Genomic DNA, 26,292 nt, shown 5'->3' on the forward strand with positions numbered 1-26,292 from the left:
AAGGGGGATGATGATGATGATGATGATGATGATGATGATGGCTAGCTACCATTAGACGAAAGCTTTTGCAGAAAAGGGATCCAAAAAGACAATGCCCATGAGAAGTCATGTCATGTTATTTGTTAAATGATGAGTCCAACTTGTGGAAAATTCCATTGTTAGTGCAAACTCAGGAAAAAGCTCCATATACACAAATGCAAAATGTAAAATGCATAGCATTATTTTTAACATTGTTAACATTATTATCTCTATACAGACATTTATGGCAACATATACGAATAAATATATATTATGTACTCAAGAATACACGAGTTTCATTGCATTTTGGTTACAGGGCAGAATTCAAATAAGAGGCAACTATATTCCTAGTATTTATTTGAAGTAATTCCTGGGCAGGTTTGGGAATCGATACAAGTACATCCACAGGCACGTTCACAGTAATCCACAGACTCTTTTCATAAATGATGTACTTTCTTAGTCACTGTAGTAGTATTCCTTACTGAAGGAATATCCTGTAAAGGATAGCTATAAATTGGGCCAGCATATCAAAACCCGGCCCTTCCATCCGCCATACATTAAAAAGTACATCCTACATTTGAAGTGTAAGGTATGTAAGTGACATATGACCACCAAACTCTCAGAGCTTATTGGCCACCAGTCCAAATGTAGCATTTTGAATTTGGTCTGAATTTTTTATGCCTAGCACAGTTCAGATCCTAGGGTAGATAAGTACCCTGTTTTGAAACTCTTTCTGTTTCTCTTGGTACATGCAATCCAGAGAGGGAAAATATGAATATGGGAGGCATGCTCCTCAAAGGATAAACATGATATATGCCTTTTTTGTAGATGTGGAGAATAACAGCAGTGTTCTATTTGCCAGGCCTTTGTCTCTAAAACCTAGCACAGCCATCTTATCTCTCTTTCTATCTACCTAGAAAAAAATGCTGCATTGGAATCTTCATGTCCAAACATCCAGCAACCTTAAAAAGAAGTCAAAGATCAGAGACTTCAGAGGTCCAGACTCCACCAGACCTCTTTGTTGTATCAGATTAAGAGACTACTGAATGCACAGTTCAGCAGCCTGCCCTCCCTGTCATGACCCCATTGGAGGTTGATACAGGGCATGCAACTCACATATACTTTGAGGGTGTGCTGAAGGGAAACCATGGTTGAAAATGTCTGAAGGGGGATCAGCAAATTTTAGTAAGGGAACAAATACTAGTTTCCCTCATAGAGGTACATCAGGGTTCCAAACCTCCGATGTTTGTCACTGCAGATGTACCTATTAAAGAAACTGATGAAAAAGTATGTTGGTCCTGTCATTAAGGACCTCCAAAAGGAGTAGCAAGATTTCACACAAGGTCTTTTTAAAGTCTTTAGGCATTTGAAACCTCCTCAAGGGTTGTCCTTCCCTTCTCCCGTTGTGATCCCTTCTACTTCTACGCCCTCAAAAGGGCTAGGGCAATTATTTCTGATAATGACATTTACATTCTGGGGAGGAGTCTTTGCCTAATTCATCCCAGAGCCATTTACCTTTTGCTTTGGGCGCTAATGAGAAGGATTTTGTTTCTCTTCATTTCCTTGTAGAAGAACTTTCCTTTAGGGATATTATTCTCAAAATGATAAATGGGAAAACTGGCAGATGTCTGAGGTTCAAAAAAGGTATTATGATCTCTTCCAGATTGATTTCCCTAGACCTTTTGCCTCATGTTCTAGAGGACCTACTAGACACCTTCACATCTGCTTTTCAAGCCCTGAGTCTCAGCCTACTGCCAGTAAAAAGCCAGGCAGAGTTGATAAGGTTTCAGAGGCTCAGAGGTTTCTGTATAAGAATCCATTATCAGACACTATTGCCATTCCTGTCTCATCTGACAAGCCCACTAAGCTGCTTTCATCCTTGAAACTTTTGCCATCTGACAGGGATGGCAGAGTCATGAACATGTATGGCAAGAAGATATATACCTCTGCTACTTTCACTTTCAGGACCATTAATTATCGGGATCTATATTACCATGTCGACAGGGCTGTTCATCAAACGTCCTTACATTAACACCTTTACAGTGAAATATCTAAATGTCGAATGGCCACAAAAGTGATTTTTTTTCACAGGGAAAAAAATCTCTGGGCCAACAAAAAACAAAACAAACTGACAGAAACAATGAAGTGGGTGGCTTCACACCCCTCTCCCCGCCTACTTAAGTATACCAACTCCGAGACCACACTACAGTGGAGGAAATGGCAAATTACTGACAATGGCCCAGCAATTCTTTTCCCCAGGGAAAAAAAATCTCTTTTGTGACCATTCAACATTTAGGTATTTTGGTGTACATGTGTCGACATATGGGCATTCAATGAACAGCCCTGTCGAGATGGTAATATAGACCTAATTATCGGGTAGATATGATCCTTTTTTCCAAACTTGTGGGCTGTTTTAGCTGACATGTCCCAGTCTGATAAGATTGCAGCTCTGCTTCACAGTTAGCTCAACCTTACATTAACTCTAGCCATGATACTGCTAGTGCTTCATCTAGGGCAGCTGTGTCATGTCTGTCATAAGAAGGTATTCTTGGCTTAGGCTTCAATCCCTTCCAAAACATGTAAAGACAAAGTTATTTGATTCCCCTCTAGATACCCAGAATTTCTATGGTTCTGCTGCAGCAGATCTCTTTTAAGCATTTCAAGACAAGAGTAAACTCATGCAAAATCTTAAGCAGATCTTTTTTTCACCCTCTTCTCAAGTACCAATGCAACTGTGTCACCAAAGCAGGTTTCTTTCTACATAATCATCTAAAACAACCTTTTAAAAGGTAAAACATCATCTAAAAGTTTTTTTGTTTTTTTTTTAATAGAAAAAAACACAAGTCATGACTGTAGAGGGCAAAAATCTTCCTTTCAGGACATACTGGCTTCTATTTGACTGTCCTCTTATCCCGGGTCAGATCCTTCTTTCTCAAAGATTGTTTCTTTCCTTTCCTATATGACTGAAGATCACAACAGACAAATGTGCTCTGTCTATCATTTACAACCTCTCTTCACATGGTATGGAAGTCACTTACTCGTTTCTTGGGCATTCTTCAATGACTTCTTTGCCATTTGCCTCATTTTCCATCTCTACTTCAGGGACTTTTGGCTCATGGTACTGTTCACCCAGTGTCTTCTTGCAAGAGGAGAAATTTTTTTTTTTTTACTCAAGCATGTTTTTGTTCCCCAGAAAGTCAGGTTTATAGAGTCCCATTCTAGTCTTCTCCTTTGTTAGTACTTTTTGGAAAGTTTTCCCTTTCAAAATACTGACTCCTCAGGCTCTATTTCCTAGTTTTTCTGTTTTGTCTGGATCTGAAGGATACTCAACTATTTATGCCTATTCACACTCTCTTCAGTAAGAGATGGTTCTCTGAATCTTACTTACATTATTAGTTTTCTGCTTTGCCATTTGGAATTACCAAATCTACTCTTAATACAGCCTCAATGGTATTTACCAAGGCCCTCCATAGCTTTTTGCAAAATTTATGATGTCCAGATTTTCCTTACTTGGATTTACAATTCACAATGCTTCTTCCTAGGATAGGTTTTATGCTAAATCTGATAAAGTCAGTTCTGACACCTTCTCAGGACCAGGTTTTCTTGAGTTGCAGGATTTAAGCTCTTAATTTGATGGCTTTTCTTTCTCCTGCCAAGGTCTTCTTGACAACTTTCTTTCAGCCCAGTCTTCCTCTGCAAGAGACCTCACCAAGAAGGTTTCTAAGATCCCTGGGGTTCATGGTATCCACTACCCCATCGGTTACCTTTGCCAGACTCTGTTCACAAGGAAGGCTGGACCAATCAAGCTCAGAGTGACTTTGTGAATACCCATCCAATTATCTAGGTCCCATATGAAGGAAGATAGTATATCACAATGCTAGTGTGCAGGGGGTTTATTCCAGAGGTGAGGGAGATACTGAGTATTGAATCTACCTCTCTGCCCTGTTGTATTACAGAAGTAGGTCTAGATCCCTTGTTCTGATATTTGTCATACCAAAGTCATGGGTGCCCTGTATATGTACTGTACATTACAGAAGAGCTATTTCACAGCATGCTCATATTTGAAACAGCCCTTCTGTAATGTACAGTACCTATGAAAGTGTGTACATGCTGTCTTGCCAACATTACCTGTGTATGTGAAGCAGCACCATATCTGGTATACTATGCCCACTGACTGAGACAACTTTATCACCTCCACTGCATCCTTTTATTTTTATATATGTATATCTGCATACAGTGAGGGATGCCAGTTCAGTATGCCTTGTTTAGCTACCTACTACACATCATAGCTCTTAAAGTAAATAAAACAAGACAAATCATATAACTGATCACTTATTTACACAGCAAACTCTTTCTCTGCAGTGGGGGTAAACAGGTCCAGGCCAGGCTCTGATTTTATAATAAGCACTAATAAATACTAATGCTAACACCAACACTAATACTAAAACTAACACTTATACTAATGGGCAGATTCAGAACATCATACAAAGATTGTTTGTCTTACTTTTGGTGGAAAAAATTAACTGTGCCTTAAGACTCAAACCAAACCAAATAAAACAGCATTATTAAATATTGTATCACACACTAAATACATAAACACATTAGAAAAAATACTAATTCTTTATAGTTTCAATTACATCTTTGTCCCTTAGTAGTAAGGAGGCCCCTTCTTTTGGTTTCCCTAGTGGTTATGTAATTGAATTCTAAGCGGTAATAAAGGTATTTATTTACAGAATCGTGAAACAGCAACATTCTTGATAGTTGTGTTCTGTAGCAAAAAAATCTCATTTCTATGCTTTCACTGCTGATGAATTCAGAATAAAAAAATGCCTTAAATTTTTCAGTAATTTGTTTTAGTAAAATTACAGAAAAAGTCAGGCAATGGATTTACTCGAGGAAACTGACCAAGAAATCTTTAGATATTTTTCAAGTATCTATAGTGTGCTTCACTTAAAACTTTTATCTCTGAAAAGGCAAAATAGTGTGTTCAAAGTTTATTTTTGGGTGTTCACAGGATCTATTCAAGGGGTCCCCCCTTCTGCACCTAACTCACTCATATCACTGTTATGGTGAGATTTATCCTTTACTTAGCGGTTAAAAGTACTCTGGCCAATTTATTCCCTGACCAGCTTGATGGAGCATATCCGTTCATCCATTTTCTTCCTCATATAGTAGTAAGACTCAAGGCTAGGTAGAGTAACCGTATGCTGTTCCTTTGAGCACAGCTACCCATCTCTCCCAGCAGTTGCATACTCCTTGACTGGTGTTTTCTTATAAGGTGCATTCATGATACCATCTATATATGGTGAGTTTTGTGATCAAATAGTGCATCACAGAGTGGTGTAGGCATGCAAGACTCATTACTGCAGGTGTCCTCAGTGCAGTGAGGCAAACTGCCCCATCCCCCCCCAGGATCAGTGGGCTAGTGTCAGCTACTGACACCATACTCTACTGCCCAGTCCCACCAGTATCTGTGCCACTTGGAGAACATGGGATTTTTGGACACAGTAAGGGTTTCTTCCCTGTATGCCGCAAGGCTGCAGTAGAAATTTTAAAGTTCTGATAATAGTTCAGTTAAGAAGTAATAGTTATACTTGTCTGAAATAAAAAGCAACCTAATGTTTTCATTAGAAAGCACTTTCCTCCCGTTGGAAAGATGTAACTTAACATGGCTGTTTTCAGGTTTTTGAAACTTTAATACATCACTATTACTAATTACCTAATTACCAAATCTGCAAAGTTAGTTTTTTGGTACACTCTTTATCAGGTTAATACCCACATGGGGCATGTGCCTGTTTTTCAGAGGCATCCCAGCATACTGTCTGGTTAACTGATTTCCTCAGGCTCACTCAGTATACAAGCAGAGACTGAGGAAGTCCAGCTCTGCACAGTGAGATAAAGCTGATTAGCAACTCATATCAATTTATGAAATAGTCATCTTGGTATATCGGCAATGTATAGTTCCAGCTTTTACAGAAATCTAACAAACATTTCTTGGTAACTTTACTAATTTTAAATATTTAGGGAATGCATTTTCAACATGTAATCTATACGGCCACACCTTACAAAATGTTTTACTGTCATTGTTCCATCGAATCCAAAGTGGTGGTTTCATGCACGGACTGCAAAATTATCAACACAGGAACTGCAAATGTACTTTTCCTGGTGGAATGATACAATGATACCCTGGGAATCAATAACTGTTTTTTTCCCATACAGGAACAGTGCAGCAGCTCCTGCATGGAATATGGCAAACTAGCGATCCAGTAAACGAGGCTGGGGGCGTGCACGAGCCTGCCACCACTATTCTGGCATGGACACCACTGAATAATGCTAATTACCTCATTTGCCAGTGGAAACCATGCAAATGAGGTGAATTAGTGATCCAGTAAACAGACAGGCATCCGTGCCAGAACAGTGTGAGGTGCAGAAATGTATTCAATTACTAACCGAGTATGTTTCTGCAAAAATCAAAATGGAGGCATGACAGCACAAAGTAAAGCATTATTATAACCATTAGGAATTCCAATGGCTAAAAATATGGTCATTGGCATGGAAAAGAGTTGCAAAATTATAAAAATCAAAGTTTTTTTTTTTGGCTGATTTCAGCCGTGTAAGCATAGCGCAGCAGCACACAAATGGGATCATGCTGAAAATAAAAAAAAAGTGAAAAAGACAATTTTAAGTGAAATTTGCATTTTGCTATTGTAAGGTATGGCATGCAGAATCGAAACAATAACAGGTAATACTGGTTGCTAAGGATGAAGGCTCTGGTGTAGTGGTGTAACAAGGTACTAAGGCAGTGGAGTATGCAAATGAGTAAAGTTTACTGAATCACTAAACGGGAGACCATTCTCTGGCTGCACCTAACCGTGTAGGAGCTATAATGCAGTGGTGTAAGCATGAGAAGCAGCTGACATGAAAAGGGGGTGTGTCATGCCTGGTGTAAGCATATTGGAGCTCCACAGCTAAGCAAAGGGGGGGGGGGGTGTCAGAGGCTGTATTTACTTATTCCATGAAATGAGGAGTGTGTTCACGTCCAGGGGAGGGCCATTTCTGCTTAAAACTGTTTACTTTAGCCAAACATGTTTGCATGGTGTGCACCGGATCTTAAACAAAAACAAAACAAAAAAATGGAAATAGCAGAACTGTGTACATTTGGGCAGTGGGTTTATGCGGCATGCCTCAGGGCTTAAAAGGGGAAAAAATGGGAAGGGAAAAAAATAAAAAAATGGGAAATAGCAGAATAAAATCAATCAAGTACAAATAACATGGCTGGCAGATGGAATGCATCATAGTCAGCCAATCATACAGGCAACATCTGCAGCACAACAGTATAAACTGTGCAAACACCTTGCAGTCTGTTTTTTCCCATAAACTCTGCACCATTGGTGTACACACCCCAGGGAATTTTAACCAACAAAATGTTAGGGACTGCTGTCACTTTGATACATCAGTATGTGCTAGATGCTGAGGGCGGTGAGGAGGATAATGCTGACAACCACACCAGACTGAGGAGGAGAAGAAGAGTGTTCAGACCAGGGTAACCTACCAGGCGCTACATGATCTGATGATAGTAGAACCCTACAGGGTGGACAGGGACTTGCATCAGGAACTCATCGAGCTGTGCCGGCCTCACCTCAGACCCAGAGCCAACAGAGGTGAACTCATCCCAGTAGATACCAAGGTATGTGTAGCCTTAAGAATACTAGCTACAGGTACTTTCCAAAGCCCTCCTGGGAATATAATGTGGGTTTCACAGGCAACTGCACCCAGGGTACTCCACCAGTTCCTGGATGCCATGCTACCACATGCTTGTGAGCACATTTACTTTCCCAGCACCCGTGAGGAGAAGACCAGCAATATGAACCTCTTCCACCATGTAGCAGACTACCCGGAGGTACTAGGTGCCATAGACTGAACAAACATCCACATCAAAGTACCACCTAGTGAACAGGGTAGGGTCTATGTAAACCACAAGGGCTTTCACTCCATCAATTGCCAGGTTGTGTGCAATGCCCAGGGCATTACCATGAATGTTTGTCTTGGAACCTCTGGAAGCTATCACGACTCCCACATCTGGCATTTCCTCACAGCTGTACCAGGGATTTGCCAGGGGGAACATCCCATATGGCCATCTGGTGGAGGATGCTGGCTATGCACTGGAGCTGTGGATGATGACACCCATCGGGAAATGCATACACACCCACTCAAGAATGTCATAATGAGGCACACACACAAACCAGGATCATTATAGAACATGGGTTTGGGATGCTGAAGTCACAGTTCCACTGCCTTGACATATCTGGTGGAGCCCTGCAGTACTCTCCAGCCACATGTGCACACATGTTCATAGTATGTGCCATGCTACACAATAGGATCCTCCGGAAACAGCTGCAGCAGGAAAATCACGGGGAAGGGTCACACAGCTTCTCACCATTGTCAAGGTCACAACAGGTACAGAGGGACTTGGAGGGGGAACCTCCTTACCTGTAGGCAGATGGAGGTGGACCCAGTATGGCATGGCCTTGGCAAAGAGGCAAAGAATAGCACACACACTGACACTGTAGGGACCCAGGGACTGACACCCCTCTCTGATTTGCATGCACAGTAAAATGGATGCTACACACATCACACTACCTGTACATTACCATGTATAGGCAGTGTACTGCATGTATCTGACATAGGCAGCCCTCAAGCACCATTCTCACAACTGCTGCAGGCACAAGGTAAGTCAGTTTTCTTAACAATAAATGAATGGATTAGTATGTTTTGTTAGCATATCGATGATATTGCTGCATGCATGCAAGGGAATGGGGTGGCCTACTCGTATAGCAGCAGACAAGTAACAGCTATGTGGAACACCAGGAAATGCTTGCCCAATACTGGCTTCCCCACACTATGCAGTAGTATCCATGATGACAAATCCCACTATAGTATATGCGGTGGGTCACCTAACTGGGGGGGGGGGGTCATAGGTCACATGCATGGATGTCAGTGTGGGGATGCCATACTCAACCCTCAGCCTCACCCAGAAAGTCAGCCGTAGAAAACCAAAAGAAATGTCTGGCAAAGGCCAACAAATGGCAACAATGATGAAATACCCCCCTACAGACTTATGCAGTGACAGCACAGCAGGTCTTGCAGTTGCAGTAAGGCTCTGAAGGGTAAGATGTCTGAAACTCAAATGTATGCCATTACAACCTGACCTCTGGTCTTTGGTCATATACCTCTAGTCTCCAAGACAGGGCACACTACTATGCTAAATCAAACCAAAATGTAAAGCAAATATCAGCATAGTCTGTGCAAATGTGTACAGTTAACAGGTGTGCCCCCCCCCCCCCCACACACACACACATTTTCCCATAGAAATGCAGTGGCATGTATGTTTGCAGGGAAATAGCAGCAGAGCACACATTGCCAGGACTGTCCCCCAACATGATAACTTGTTGCATGCACACAATATGCAGGGGTTAATGAGCTATGTATATATGTGGTAAATACTTTCAGGATGTGGCCAGCACTTACTCCCTGCTGTTGTGTTGTAGTGGCCTAGGTACAGTGCTGTCCTTGACAGAGCCATGTTCCAAGAACTGCAGTACCAACTATTCTGCATGTCAGTCCAAAAAAGTAGACTGATGAGATGACACCAGCCTCTCAGCATAAAACAAACATTATTTTATTTTAAAACAACATAAGCACTTTCACAGCTCTTGTTGCTTCTTCAGATGTCAGTATAAAAATGCAGTCACACACACAGCAATTTATACAGAAATTCAACTAGCAAATCAACCAATTAAGCAAGCATGTATTAAAATAATACAAACAATAAATGTAATAAAAATTAAAAAATAAGAAATAAACTTAAAATCAACTAATGCATATAACTGTATGTAAAGCTCATCTAAAAAGTGAGCATGTCTGTAACAAAGGTTTAAGGAGGACTTTATCATTTAGTCTTGAACCATAATCAGCCCTTAAGCTAGCTAACCACTTGCTCTCTAAGTTTTCAGTAACATTTCTAACATCACCTAGCCTCTTAGTAGCTACTACCTGTGTTATAACTTGAAACTTAAAACAATGTACATGTTTAGAAAGAGCACTGCACTCAGTACCATTATTTATACGTGTTAAATGTTCTACTATACATTCCTTCAACTATCAGTTTTGCCTAAATAAAACTTTGTGCAGGCATTGCAGCACAGTAAATAAACCACATGAGAAGAAGTACAATTAGCTTGAACATCAAACACATACCCCAGGATTCACAAATCCTCCCTGTAAGACTAGAGTAGTCTTACATGGAAACGCCAGTGTAAGAGTAAGAAAGCAGCGCGCCATGCATATTAATGAGGACGCACTGCCACAACTCTAAGGCTAACAGGGAACATGCGCGAGTGCAGGGGGGGTGTGTTGGACTGCTGAGCAGTCCAAAAATCCACACCCCTGCAAGTCTCTCAATCAGGAAATGTCAACCTACATGAGCGAGTCTGCTCAAATGTGTACATAGCCAACACTACACTCCCCCACATTCTAAACCCCAGTACAATTATAAAATGTAAAACTTTTAATTTCTTTTCTTTTATTCCCGATAAAACTGCCCATATTTGCACGTGTTTACCCATTGCTTAGCTACAGTTAGCAGTCAAGATATTGAAGAGGATAATAAGAAACCTATATGCAAATTAAGGAAAACAGCAATAATGTAATGGTAGAACCTTCGCACAAAGAGGAGGCATTCCCGGTTTGAGTCCCACCACTCACCTTTTTATTTTCTGTTGGGAAATCTGTATATGAAAAGAATCCCTGAGATATATCATTGAAATTATAGTAAAAAGCATTGAAATGGCCTGTGTAGTAGTGAACAAATTTTATATATATATATATATATATATATATATATATATATATATATATATATATAAGAAAGTGAAATGGTTCTGCATACTGATGAATGCATAAGTAATGTATCTTAAGCAATGTAAAGCACTGCTAAGCAAAGTTTACCAGTAGTAAGCACATTACAGTATAATTGCCCATAGCTTAGCACTGCTTTAACTAGCACAATAGCTTTGCATGGAGCTGCGCACCGTGCCAACCAGCTCAACGTAGAGCAACGTTGGGCAACGTAAAGCAATGTAGAGCAACATCAGGCAACGTAGAGCAAAGTCTGTAAAACATAGCCACACCTCCTTGCTGGTCTGGCCAGTAGTGAAATAAAAAGCAATGACAGTCCTCAAACCCGGGATACTGTGCACCATAATTACAGGACTGAACCACTAAGCCATGACAGCTTTTCATAAGTATGCACTTTCAACACACATATACATATCAATGGAAGTCTACCCATTGCTAAGCTTTTTTCAAAACCAGCCAATCACAAATAAGTGTGGGAAATGATGCATATTTAAGCTCCACAGGCGGGAATACTTGCCATAACTGGTTGTAGCTCCCATCTGCAGGCAGCAATGGCTGGTGCTGGAGAGGGCTCTCGTTTTCGAACGCAATGTTAGGGCATTGAGGAGTCAAAAGTAATGGTTTGGCTCCTTGTCCATAATCATGAAGATAGACTCCTGCAGGACCAGTACCAGGGCACCCAATAAAAAGCGGAAGCCTGGGACAGTCTAGCTCATGAACTCACCAGTGCCACAGGTGTCCCGCAGACTGGTGAGCAGGTCAGACACCACCATGCAGACCTGAAGAGACACAAGGCGGATCAACTGGACCAGTGGATCCAGGAGGCCCGTGAGATGGCAAATGCCCCACTACTGAGTAAGTAGCCATGGAATTAAGTATGTAAGAATTGCTATTCTAGTATATACTATGGATAGATATGTCTCAATATCACTTCATCTACTTCATAGCTGCAGGTGTCCATGCTGCGAATCAGCAAGCCTATGCAGATAGGCTGCTAAGGCTGTGTCACCAGGCAGGTTAGTAATTATTCTGCTTGTACTGTTATGTAAAATAAATGAAAGAGCCTGAAAAAAGTGTTTGAACACAATAAATAAAAGTATAATAAATCTCTAATAATTATTCTGCATGTACTGTTATAGAAAATAAATGAGAGAGCCTCTAGAAAAGTGATTTAAGTCTTTAATAAAGGTATAATTCCTGGAGTGTGTCTGTGTCATTTTCTTTGATATGTTGTTGTACTCTTGCATTATAGAAATAGTACTGTTGTATTAAGCGCTGTTAACACACAGTTGGGTAGGCCCAGGTAAAGTGGATGAAGGGAGTGCCAGTAGCTTTTAAGCATATTCACAGTCCTCAACTGTTGGCTCATGCCCAGCATGTACAGGTTAATCTGGCACATGAGTAGCTTGGTATTGTGTTCCCCAGAAATGTCATTGTGCTGGCAGAAATGTAGGGAACTGTTAACATATAACTGACAATTCCACCTAAACAAATCTTGATAAGTATGGGAAAGTAGAGCTGTCACTGTACCATCTCAGCAGTAGTGTGTCTGAGAAACTCACAAAATATGTAGCAGTAACATCTGCATCCCAGACAGTTTGTATGTCAGATACAGCCCATGTATATAAAGATCTAGCAAAACCCATTTCACGATATAAGGACAATTGGGTAGTGTAATAATACATGCAGGGGACATATAACTGCAGTCAATAGGAATGTAGTGTAAACTAGAAGGATATATAAGTTGTTAATGGAGCTATCGTTTTCCACCCTACTGTATGTGCATAAGAAATGCAATTCCACACCTCAATGGGTATGTCTAACCTCAAAACATTTGTTGGGACATATGTCCTATTGGTTTATAAATATCTGCATTTATTTTGATGCATGTGCCCTGTTCAAATACCACAATATTGGTGGCCTGTTGCCATCGATTAAACCTGCATGCTGTTGTAATGTCCACTGTTGTTCCATATATGCATGTGTCATGCTTGCTGTTCAACTGTTGGAACTCTGGTGTGTTGGGTTAATGGGAATACTTCTGCTTGCTGTTATAACTAATTGGGAATGCTGTTGACTGTTACTAACCCATATTTCCATTAAACCCTCCCAAACATAGAACGTATGGGAAGGCCGGTCCCAACGGACCCACCTGTCCCACCTCAGCTGGCGATGGCACCTGGCACCAGCAGGTCCGGTGCCCAGCCTGGGACCTCTTCCTCCATTGGCCCTGTGCCACCTTCAGGTGGAAGCGTTGCAGGGGATGGGGCTCATCCCTCCCATGCAAGCGTGGGTGGAGGAGGGCCACCTATCACCCTCTGAACGGTCCGGGCTGTGGTGCGTAGGGAGATAGAGCGTTCTGTCACTGATCTTCTACGCCAGCTTGAGGCATGAGTGGCACGACTCATGGGCGAGCCTGCCCCATCTATGCAGCCCCCAGCACAGCCACCCTCTGGGCTGTGAAGGTGCAGTGGTGACTGCCCATTGGTGGGGATCTCAGTTCCACTGTTGCCATCTGTGGGCTCATAGGCTTGCGATTTCCAAACATCCTTCCCCATCAACGGTGATCACCCACCACATGTGTCATATTCCGCCCCTGTATGCGTCTTGTTTGTCTTGTCTGTTTACCTCCCCAACCTACCTCCTTAAATATATCTACTTCCCCTACCCCACATTCCACTCTCACCTGAAAAAAAAAGAAAAAAAGGGCAATCTGCTCACAAAAAAAAAAATATGCCCCATACATAGCTGCCCATTTTGCACAGATGACCGCTGGACACATAAACTGATATTTAATTTGCAGTACAACATACTTTGTTGTACTCACCCCTCTCACAGGGGTTGAAGGTTTCAAATTCCCCTCCAAATTGATTGCATATGCACAGCTGTTGCTGTTAAAGAAATGGGCAGCTATGGGCCTTCCCTACACCCGTCCTGCACATCCCGAGCTGTTTTCCCAACTGTCTTTCCCTCTTTGTGCCCATTTTTCAAAACTTTCCTATCTCCCCATTTTCTTTTCTTTCAAAGAAATGAGCGTGGGGGTTAGCGGGAGTAAGCACTTTTAAGCAGTAGTTAGGGGGTTTGCACAAGTGTGCGCCTGTTTGTGCTTGTGTGTGCTTAGCTAAGCTTAGCTAAGCATCATGCAAACCCGCTTACAACTGCTTAAAAGTGCCTTAGTCACCCTGTATGGCAGGGTCCCTGTTCTGCTCAGCAGCAAAATAAAACACCTCTGTCAGTCTCGAACCCCGGACTTTGTACATACTAGACTGCATGAAGTACTACTAAGCCATGGTAGACATACAACAAATTGGTGCTGAAATAAATACATCATGCATCAGAATGAGAAATGTAAAGGAAAAATAGAAATGCCATAACACAAATCTTGTTCTGTGGATCTTTACCAGCAGTTCTTGTGGAATTGCATTACATGTCTGTGAAAAGAGAACTAGCCATTCTAGCAGGAAATAATGTTTACAGCAGCAAATTACAACCCCCACACAGTATCATAGCAGGACAAACACTAGCATATCTGAATAGGGCAGAGGCCATACTTCCCAACTGTGACTAATTTTCAGGCATGTCACTGATTTTGAGACAAGTTTTAGCTGTGTCCCTCTGAATCCCTCTGAAATGTACTGATGTTAGGCAGAAAGGTGGGGAATTACACTTAATGAATAATGACAATAAGTAAGAGTTAGACACTGCTTGTACTTCAGGAAATGTGTATTAATCCATATGCTTTGGTTCTCTCAAAGTCTCAACTTAATGTCTCAAATATTTTAAATGTGTACCTCACTCTTACCTACTTTTCCCTGAGTCTGTTCAGATATGTACCTGAGTGTTTGAGAGGCCTGGCAGAGGCAGAAACACACAGGCTTATCAGCTTTTCTGCTGTTACACGCTGTGCAAATAGCTTTGGAAGGAGTTCCTCAAGCATACCCTTATGTAGGAGTACAACACTGAAATACCAAAGGATGTAGCCATGTACTGGTAGCAAACGACTAACAATGCCATTGTACCAGTGCTGAAAAGACCTGTGCGTTGCACAGACAGAGAATAACAGCCTAATGTCTGGCTACCATCTGGATAGGTCCACAGTTGGGAGCTATGCAGACAGACTACCTGCCTTGCTATACTAACAGGTACACAGCAACCATTAAAGTCCAGCAAGATAAAGTTCACACATTAATACGTAATGCTCTCTGTCCTTCTGCACCCCTACGCAAATGTACAATATACCTGTGTGTTCAGGGTCTACCAAGGATGTAGGTAGGCATACTCAGTACTGAAATCTGTCCAGTTTTCTTGAGCAGCCTGTGCTAATGTCAACACTAAACAATCACAAACTGTTCAAAAGTGAGTAAATTAATATTCACAGTATAGCAGTTCACAAACACTTCATGGGCCATATGAATACATCTCAGTAACTACTTTTGTATGACAGTTAATTGTATAAGTAGAAAAGAAACTACATACTCCCATGTATCTTGTGTTAGCATTTGTAGGGGTGAGTACAATTTTACACTGACAACTGTGTAGTGGAAGTGGCAACATTCAGGTCTGAGTACAACATTTAAATCAAGGGCTACACCCCTAGCTTCACATATAAGAACTATACCAACTTTCTGACTTACACAATGGTGTCCACAGCAAACAAGCATGGGCCCCATTTTGGAAAGCTGAAAGGGCTACGCCTACCTGACATAGCAATCTATAGCACTGGGTTGCTATGACAGTGAGTACTGCAATTACCACACAGCAGGCTTCATGCAATTACCAAATGGTGGCCACCAATTGGTAAAGAGGCCATCACATGCACATGTGCAGATACCTATAAAAGCAGGCTGTACTTGCTGGCCACACATGCAATCATCCCATTGCAGATGCTGAGAGAGAGAGAGAGAGAGAGAGAGACAGAGAGAGAGAGAGAGACACACACACACACCCACCCACACCAGCAGAAAAAAAAAAGCCAAAGACACACCAAACTGAAAACTATGAACACATACAAAGGAAAGGTATGTAACAGATATGCATTTACTGGCATGTAGTAGATGTATTTGAAGTCTACTCTACATACTTTGAAACATCAATGTGTGGGGGAGCAGTACGTATCCATGCACAGATGCCCTGTATAACTATTGCAATGGACAAATCAGTGTGTAGCTGTGTGCAGTGGGACATAACTGTGATATATGTAGCTCAGCATTAAATGTCAAACATCTGAACCATGTTATCTGTGTTCTGTAAAGTAGTGTGGACAATGGCTGATTGGGGGAGTAGCGCATACAGCTATATAACCATGGATGTGACAGAGTAACACATGCATGATAGTCATATCAACGTGTAACTTAGCATTGGCAACTGCTGTACCAGGCTAGTATGCTAATCTAGCATTTGCAGCTATGTATACACCTTCTAATATTACTGTGTGCTCACACGTGACACCTGTTCATGTTGCAGCAAGGCCCAAAAGGTCAGCCATGAGGTCCAGTGACTTACAACAGTGTGGACCTTGTGTGTGTGTATATGGCACACACATACAGAGAGATATATCTGTGTCAGATATATTAGCATCTGTACATGTGCATAGAGCAAGGGACATACTGCAACTGTTTCTGAAGGGAGGTCATATATATTTTGGTGAAGGTTGTTATGTGCATATTTGTATGTAGGTAGTAGTGTGTGGCAAACAAGACAGCATACAGTGCTGGTATATGACATGTGGTGGTTAAACGCTGTGGGTGTGATTTGTTAGGTTTGCAGTGTTGCAGCCAGTGAGGCCTGCTAAAGCCACATGGGCTGAGAACACCTTCAATGCATTTTGCACAAGAATGTGCAATATCATTACATAACTGTATACCTCACATACTTCGCATAATTGATATTTCCACCATGAAAGGTGTACTGTATATGTGCCTATATGGATATCTATATGTACACCAATGGATGTTTATATGTATGTGTATGTGTATATATATATATATATATAGATATATTTATATATATATATATATATATATATATATATATATATATATATATATATATATATATATATATATATATATATATATATATATGTATGTATATATATATATATATATATATATATATATATATATATATATATATATATATACAGAAAGAGAGACAGACAGAGTCATATTTACTGCGACAGATGCCTTGTGACAAAGCCATGGCCTCAAGCTCAATGTCGGATATTCATTGGCATCCCTTTTGCTAACAATTCTGTACCCATGAACTACCACATAGGTGGTAGTCGACTTAACACCAAAAGTGTGATAAGAGACCATGGGACACAGGTGGACAGTAGTCTCCCCCCTTGATAATCACAGTTCCACACTAGTCATGTAATCTGTCTACATGGCACACCTCATCTCGGAAGCTGTGTCATCCAGGGAAAGAGGTCAGTGTTCCCCTACACTCATCGCTCACAAAACCCATTATAGAGTACAATGCCCCATCTGGTATGTACCTCACAAGACATCAACAGCAACTGGAAAGGCCACAGACATACCTCACAAAGAGTAATACTGTCCTCAAACAGATGCCCTATGCAGACCATCTCGCAAAACCACAGCTAGACTGTGTCGCATACCGGCAACCCAGAGGTGACCTCTGCCTAACATACAAAGCTATGTCAAACCCAGAGCTGTTGGACATGCTCCATGTAAACAGATCACAATCCCTATGAGCTACATGCTCTAGGGACCTAAACCTTGTCACCTCAATAAACAGAACATGCTGGAGGGATAGATTCCTATCTCAGAGACATCCCATACTCTGGAACAAACTACCTATCAATAGCAAACAAAGCTCCTCAGTAGCAGTCATCATGAATAGTCTTGATGACTGGATGGGAGATAGGAAATACACCCCGGGAATCACCTCTGTGGCTCTGCTTGACAGGGGTACATGAAATTAAATTACTTGGGTGTCAAAGGCCAGTGTACCATCTGGCTAGGGTTCTATAGGCCCTAGGGCCAATAGCCTATTACCTACCTATAAATCAATACATACCCACATGTACTTTTTTCAATAATTGCTATGTGAGTTTGGCTGAGTGTGATGGTGAATGTGTTGGTGAATGTGTCACAGTTGTGTATATGTGGGATAGCTTAGTGGGAAACTGTTTCTGTCATGGTATTATGTGTCCTAGCTCTGATCCCAGCAAAAGATGTGTATGCTATTGCTAGCCAGAAAAAGCAGTATGGCATACGGTCTGACGTAGTCCCTTTGTGTTAACTAGGGTGTGCCATTGAAGGATAAAGCAGTACATGTATGCTCATTGTTTGGTACTGCTGGTGAATCAAACCCCTGTATGAACTGTAGTACTACCTGAAGCTGTAGGCCTAAACAGCACAGTATGGTGTATGTCCACATTGCTTGGAAACACTGTTTTGTGTGTTCCCTATAGTCCTCACAGATTACATACCTCAGGCATAAGGGTTTGTAAGTACTGACACACAGTACTGTATGGTACACACGTAAAGCTCATTTGGGTTGCCATACCTCTGTGTCCTGTATGTATGTCTGATGTGTGTGTGGGTATGCCTGGAACATGCCCTCAGTTATATGTGTGTTACAGGATATAACTGCGTATCTAGCAAAATATATACTCTAGTACAGCAGTATGCCACCTATATTCATGAATGTGCACATATTGTAGGCAGGGGTTTTCCATCAACAACTAGTGTGGTATACTGGTAACAATGTAACTGGACTTTACAATCATTGCAAAGGATTACATATTTTGTTTAGCATTAGCCTGATATATACCTCCTGTGGCTAGGTGGTGCATTGTGTCACATACAGTGTGCCATGTACTGTTGCATAGTCTTGCATAATGGTTTCTCTTTGTTGCTGTGCAGAAAATGTTTTAATATATACAGTGTGTCAGGCACTGACAGGCAGTTGTGGGTTGAGTACTGATATTCGCTATTGAAAGTGTGTATCCTCTGACAGACAATAGTTTGCTATTTATGGCAGTTCAGTGATATCTGTACTGTAGAATGTTGAGTGTGCCACATGACTTGCTCACACATATTGTTTCATTGTCTTCCAGGGTCATGGCCCACCATCGCAATCCTGCCTCTATTTGTGCAGAGGATGAAATATTAACCATCTGTCTTATCCAACACTACACCCTGCTATTTTCAAGATCCAGCCAGGACCAGCATGAGTGGACTGCGATGTGGCAAGATGTTGTCCGTAGGATAAATGACATAGGCATGCATAACTGGACATATGAGCAGGTACGACATCACTGCAGTGATTTACTTAGACATGTCCGGCAGCATGCGTCTGATGTCCATAGGCAACAGCTTTCCACAGGTGGTGGGGTAGCCACCAACCCCCACCCTCACCAGAGTGGAGAAGCTGCTTCTGAGCCGGGGGCTCCTGGCCAACAACAACAGCACACATGTATCATCATGGAGGCCGGAGCCCACCAGCAAGTTCACATGGAGCGTGCAGGTAAGATGACACAGTTGTTGCCACTGACAAACTGTTTCATATTCTTGTAGGTCCCTCTGGTGTGACAGCAAGGCAGCAGACCCATGCTGGTGAGTGTGTTCTACATTTAATATTGCAAATAAAATGTGCATGTCATAGGTGAGGTGTAGGCCATGTACACATGTAACACACCTACGCATAATGCATGCTGTGCATGTTTGCTGTGAGACTATGCACATCTCAGTAATGTGAGTAGCTGCCTCAAACACATGCAATACACAGAGCATCCCAAATAATTGTGGCTACACTATAGTGAACATTGGATAGGCAGTCGATACACATGCACACGACATACACAACTCTGTCATATGCAGTACATGTTAATATGCTACACATGGCGTATTCAGACACACGCTGTAAGGTCACACTCCAGTATCCCAAATATCATCCACACAGCACACATAATATACCTGAGTGGTAGAGGCCTATCATGGGGCAGTGCGACACTTTCAACACACAACACATTCATGTTAGGCAATGCTCCCTATTGGGCACCATACATACCCATGTAACAACTGGCTGTGAAAGTGTGAATGTAGCCATGGTACTGTGGTTCAGGTACAGCATGATAGGTGCCAGTCTGGCACACATTAGTAGCCTTCAGTGACCACATGATGCTGCATGATGATGGCTCATGGTACTACATGCCATCCAGTTACAGTAACCACAGTACTACACATATCATTAATTGCTATACACCTCAATGTTGTGTGTGTGCAGACATATGCACCTATACACAATATGCATAGCAATCACCATTTGCACAAAGTGACACATATATGTCTTGTAATGCTATTGAGTGTATAGGTCACATGACACACATTGGGTATGTGTGATGTTTAATGTTGCAGTTGTGTTGTAGCATGCCATGTCATGGCTGGCACTGGCATGTCCACAATATGTTCTACACTCACCAGAACTACTGTACAATGGCTATGTTGAGCAATGGTATTCCATCAGGTATACACGCACCACTCATCCTGTGTGTATACATAGCATGCATGAGCTAAACCTGTGTCCATAATTATCTGCTAAAGACACAGATGCTCTAATCAGTAACGGATATCTATGTGACACACAGATAAACATCCAGCCATGGTATGTACAATTGTGAGTTATGGTGCACAGCACAATGAAGAGCTTGTAATACTTGCACAGCAATGTTGTGTCCATGTACACATTGCGTTCCAGGGTGAGGTCAATCACTGAACAACAACACACATGCATCAAAGCCATGTATACTGTTATTAGCATGGACTGTCTACACTTGCAATGCATGCTGTTGAGCAACACACGTCCTGCATGCTGACACGTGTGATATGACTGTTTGTCTTGTGATACTGTACCCCACCATCAACCGCTATTGGGTATTTTCTGGATTGCTGGTGGTGGTGTGTGTGTGTGTGTGTGTGTGTGTGTGTGTGTGTGTGTGTGTGTGTGTGTGTGTGTGTGTGTGTGTGTGTGTGTGCATGTGTTCATGTGTGCATGTGCTCTTGTGTGCATGCGTTCATGTGTTCATGTGTGCATGTGTTCTTGTGTGCATGTGTTCCTGTGTTCATGTGTGCATGTTTTCATGTGTTCTTGTGTGCATGTGTTCATGTATTCTTGTGTGCATGTGTTCATGTGTTCATGTGTGCATGTGTGCATGTGTTCTGACATCATGTACAGGTCGTAAAGTGTTTTCCTGTCTTCCTCTCACAGGTGCTGAGGTTGGGCTGGTTCACTGCAGCAGGGAACCTGATGTCTCTGACACAAATAGTGATAATGACGATAGGTGTGTTGAGGCACAGGCATGTTTGCCAGGGTCTGTCGTTGGGCCACCAATCGACAGTACACAGCTGTCCACCCCATCCATGCACACAGTCATACTGCCAATACATCCCTCATCACCAATGCCCTTAGCTGAGGGACAGACTACAGTTGGCAATGGCCAGGACAGTGTGGTACCTATGGCACATGCATCTGGACACAGCAGCCATACCCAGAGGTCTGGAACCGTATCACATAGGCAGATGTCCAGGGGTTCTCATCGGAGCACTGCTGGTCATCATGCCCCTGGCAGACGTGCCACAGGTCTTACAACCTCACGCATGTTCCAGGTTGTCATGGAGGCACAGGCACATATGGAATGGTACACCAGACAGTGACTAAAGGCACAGAGGGCACATAAAACCGCATTAAATGACAGTATCCGTGACCTAGCAGGTGCCATCCATAATTACACTGAGGTCATGGACAGACGTTGGGGTGAGACATTAGATGTCCTTCGCAATGTCATGTCCATGTGTCAGAACAGTGCAGGACGGGTGAGACATCAACTTGGATTTGTGCCAGCAAAATCAGCAGCTGGCAGTTGCTGCAGATGTCCCTCAAGTCACAGCCGGTCCCGTAGTGCCAGTACCAGCCCCAGCAATGTTGCGGGTGGGCTGTCCATAGACCGTCCTAGAAGACCACGTGCACGTGGCTCTGGACAGTCCCAGCAGGGACCTGGGTCCAGTGTACATATGTCTACCTCTGAGGATAGTACTCAGTCTGGCTTAGTACCTGATACTGTCAGTAGCACCCCTGCCAGGCACAGGTACTGTATCCGTGGCTGGAGATGGTGATCTGTATAGTCTGGCAGGTACAGTCTGTGGCTGTCCTACAAATCCCCGTATATGGCAGCCACATGGTGGAACTGTGTGCATGCAGACACACACACACACATAAACCAGACACCTAGGGCTAACACATACCCGCACACATTACATCAACATTGGCCCATACCAGTACTCTTGGCCCTCACACACACACACACACACACACATACATGTCGATTGTATGGCTCAATGTAGGCATCTGCAAACCAACAACACACCCTGTGCATATGATGAAACCTGTGCCACCTCCTGTCATCTGTAGCATTGATGCAGGAACAGGCTATATAGTGCTGATGCACAGGGTGACTTTATGGCAGTACAGCAATGTTAGCATGTTTTAAGCAGTAAAGTGTAATGTTATCTTTGAAGGTGTAGATGAGCAGGCATGATGCATTAAAGATATGATTGTCAGTGTAGTATTGTTTACACCAGTGTTAATCCCAACAGTGTATTGTCCACCCACGTGCCTCTTGACTGATGTGTGTCGTATTGGCAGCATGTGTTAGAGAGTGGACAGTATGTTTGGGATGTGTGCAGCACAGGTTTGCAGGTATACATTTGTAAACATGGTGGAGGTGCACTGTCTGCATGTACGTGCATACTGGACACATGGGCAGGGTGGTATGCCCTGTATTACACAGTGTTAACACTCCATAGTTTCTATTGGTGGCCAGTATGCATTGTACTACACACATTTTGGAACTTGGGTACACATGTGTGTATGACATGGTCTGACACTGTGCTATGGGTGATACTGTTACTATGTGTCATTGGTTTGCATTCTGGTAGTATACATAACCTCTACAGCCTGACCATAAACAATCATTAGATGATGTCTTGACAACTGACACACAGATGTAGGGCAAACAGTGACATTTGTAACCTTCAGGAACTATACTATGCCAGTAACCAGTGGTGTTCACCTGCACACATTCCTGGGACCACTCCTGATTGCCATATAGGTCACTTAGGTACAAGCAAACACAGTAGGGATATGTCCGTCCATGTCTGGGAATGCATACTGTGGCCTATAATGCATTCTCCAGATGACACACACATCCTCCACAAGGGTATCATACAGACAGATACCTGTTGTCAAACCCATGCTGTAAAGCTATAAGTCAAGTAAAGCACGGTCATCCACCTTTACAAAACATAGTATCCCCATAGTACCACATAGGTAGTAGCCCACAACATGTTGACAGGTACCAATGTGTACATACAGCCAAGTGTTACATCATCTCTCCTTTGGTAATCACATTTCCAAAGGTATTTTGAAATCCCTCGGTGAATCACATAAGCAATAACGGGTCTGCATGCATATCCACAAAGGATGTTGTACACCTATAATGAAGAGCCATCATTGATAGACTTTGCTGCATTTGAACTGGTCTGGAATATACCTCAGACATAAACCCTCACTCACACTATTCAATAGAAACTGTAACGAGTGTGTGTGACACGGATGACCTAGGTCAGGGATCACTGCAGTGGCTATGCTTGTCACAAGCATACAGATGTGACCTAAGGTCTGGAAAGCGGCAGCACACTCTGGCAAAGATAACAGATGTGTTCATGGAGAAAGCAGGATTACCACCTATGAAATGATTGAGGTCACATGTATGTATATGTATTTGCCACACAGCTACCTGATAAGCAATGCACATACTGTTGTCATTGTGATATGTCATACAGTAGTAAAAGCAAAACTCACAACACAGTGACCAACTCTGTCACACACATAGTACACACACACTCACCAAGTGCAGGATTCAAACCCCTACCTAATTACTTTATGATATTAGAGCAATACACATTTACACGACGTGCTATACACATTACTAGGAGTTTTTCTTTCCACAGGTATATTTGTAGGATGGTGACATCATCGGACTTGACAAAGATAAGTATACCACTTTAGGTGTTGTAGTTGTCTCCAAAATGGCTGCTGTTTTACCAGGAGATACACAAACACTTGTCAAGTGCAGGATTCAAACCCCTACTTAATTAGATTATGATATGTGAGCAGTATGCATTTACATGACGCACTATACACATTACCGGGAATTTTTTTCCACAAGTATAATTGTAGGATGATGACATCATCGGACTTGACAAAGATAAGTATACCACTTTTAAGGAGTTGTAGTTGTCTCCAAAAAGGTTGCACCTCTATAAGGATATACACACAGTTGTCAAGTGCAGGATTCAAACCCCAACCTAACTACCTTACGGTACTAAAGCAGTATGCATTTACATGATGCACTATACACATTACGGTGAGCTCTTCTTTCCACAGGTATATTTGTAGGGTGGTGACATCATCAGACTAGACAATGTGGGTTGCATTAGGTGACATTAGATGGGCTACATAGAAGGAATATGTAAACACTTTGGCAATGTGATCTTCAAAGGAGAGTTTACTATCTACCTGGGTCCCCAGGGCCATAATTACATTCTCCGTACATACTGGATTACCACCTATGTGGTAACTTGTGTACACTTGTGTGCCTGTGACATAGCTGTTAATGTTCAAGCTGGTAAGCTTGTCCATGATGCCGGAGTGGGGAAATGGTGTTGAAAGGCCTTAGTGAGGTCCGGGTGGCCTGTGTGGACTACTTTCACCTCAATCTACGTCCTTGGTAACTGTTTCAAATAAGTCAACTAGGTTTAGGAGCCAGGATCTACCTTTAACAATGCCAAGTTGGGTAGAGTCCAGTGTCTGGAGGTCCCCAATGTCTCTGTTTGTGGGTTCCATGATTATTTGCTCCATAGCTTTGCAGACCAGGCTGGGTAGGCCTATAGGGCAATGGTTTCCTGGTTCTGTTGGAGCACCCCCTTTGTGGAGCTGGATGACTGTTGCTGTATGCCATTCTCTGGGTACATAGCCTATGGTAAGTTTGAGTCTGGACAGTGAATGTAGGTGAGGGTGTAGTTCCTTTTGGGGCTGGTGTAATTCGCAGCCTGGGACACCATCCAGTCCCACTGATGCTTTGTTCCTAGCTTTGGAGAGGGCTGTTTTGACCTGCATGTCCATGAAGTCTGGTGCTCTGCATTCTTCTGGGATAGACATAGGCCCTTTTGGGGGTGATGGGGGTTGCCCTGAACTTGTCCCCCAGGATGTGGGCAATGTAGGTTGGTTCAGTGTATCTTTTTTCCATTTTGCAGTAGCTGACATCATATTTGAGAGTTGCCACCTAAATGTTTGGTATAGCTAACAAAGGCTTTGTGGTTGTTATTCTTACATTCCTGGGCAATTTGTCTTTAGAAACTGGCCTTGGATTATTTTATGAGCAATCATTGTTTCTTCCTAATAATGATCAGTGATGCCTTTCCTTTTGTAAAGTTTGCTCTATCATGTGTTCGTTCCCTCCTTCTGTTGTCTAGCTTATTTATGTGAGATGACCACCAGATTGGTTTCCTATTTTTGGAGGAGTGCATCTTGGTTTAATTTGCCATGTCTCGATCCATGCATCCCTGTAGATGCTCATAGAATGCACTTGTAAATTATTCTGCAGATTGTATAGCATTATCCTATAGCAAGGGTGCTTTGGACCTTTCCACTTTGGTCTTGAGAAGAGTGCTGTTTGCTTTAGAAACTTTCTTCACAGTGGTTTCCTTGACTGTGGGGGGGGGGGGGGGTGTGATGTGGATGTCCAGTGTGATTACTTTATGATCTGATATTACCAACAAGGAGTTTACCTCAGTTGTGGAACACTGGTACCCCATGTTGCTGATGATCAAGTCCAGTATGTTGTCACCTCTAGTGGGCGTGGTGGCCAGCTGTTCCAGAGCGTTTGAGTTTTTAAACTCTAGAAAGCACTGGGCAAAGTACGTTATACACAAGTTATTTTCCCAGTCAGTGTTTTGGTAGTTGTAATCTCCTCATATAATGGTGTTTGGTAGGACCTTTATAATTTCCACTGTTCTCAGGAATACTGAGTGAGGTTCTTGAGACAAGGTAGGTGATCTGTAGCAGGCTACAATCTGATAAGCAGCTTTTCCCAGTGTTAGTTGCACTTGCATGTTTTCCAAGGCCTCTTGCTGTGTCACTACCCGAATATAGACTGGGAACATTACTCAAGCCCTAACTTTCTAGCCCAACGGTTCCTGGAGTTCATAAATTCAAATGCCATGGAACAGCTAGTCACTGTTCCCACGAGAGGAGAAAATATACTAG

This window comes from Protopterus annectens, chromosome 7.part0 (genome assembly GCF_019279795.1).
Source record: "Protopterus annectens isolate FY-2018-M chromosome 7.part0, PAN1.0, whole genome shotgun sequence".
NCBI classification, from domain to species: domain Eukaryota; kingdom Metazoa; phylum Chordata; order Ceratodontiformes; family Protopteridae; genus Protopterus; species Protopterus annectens.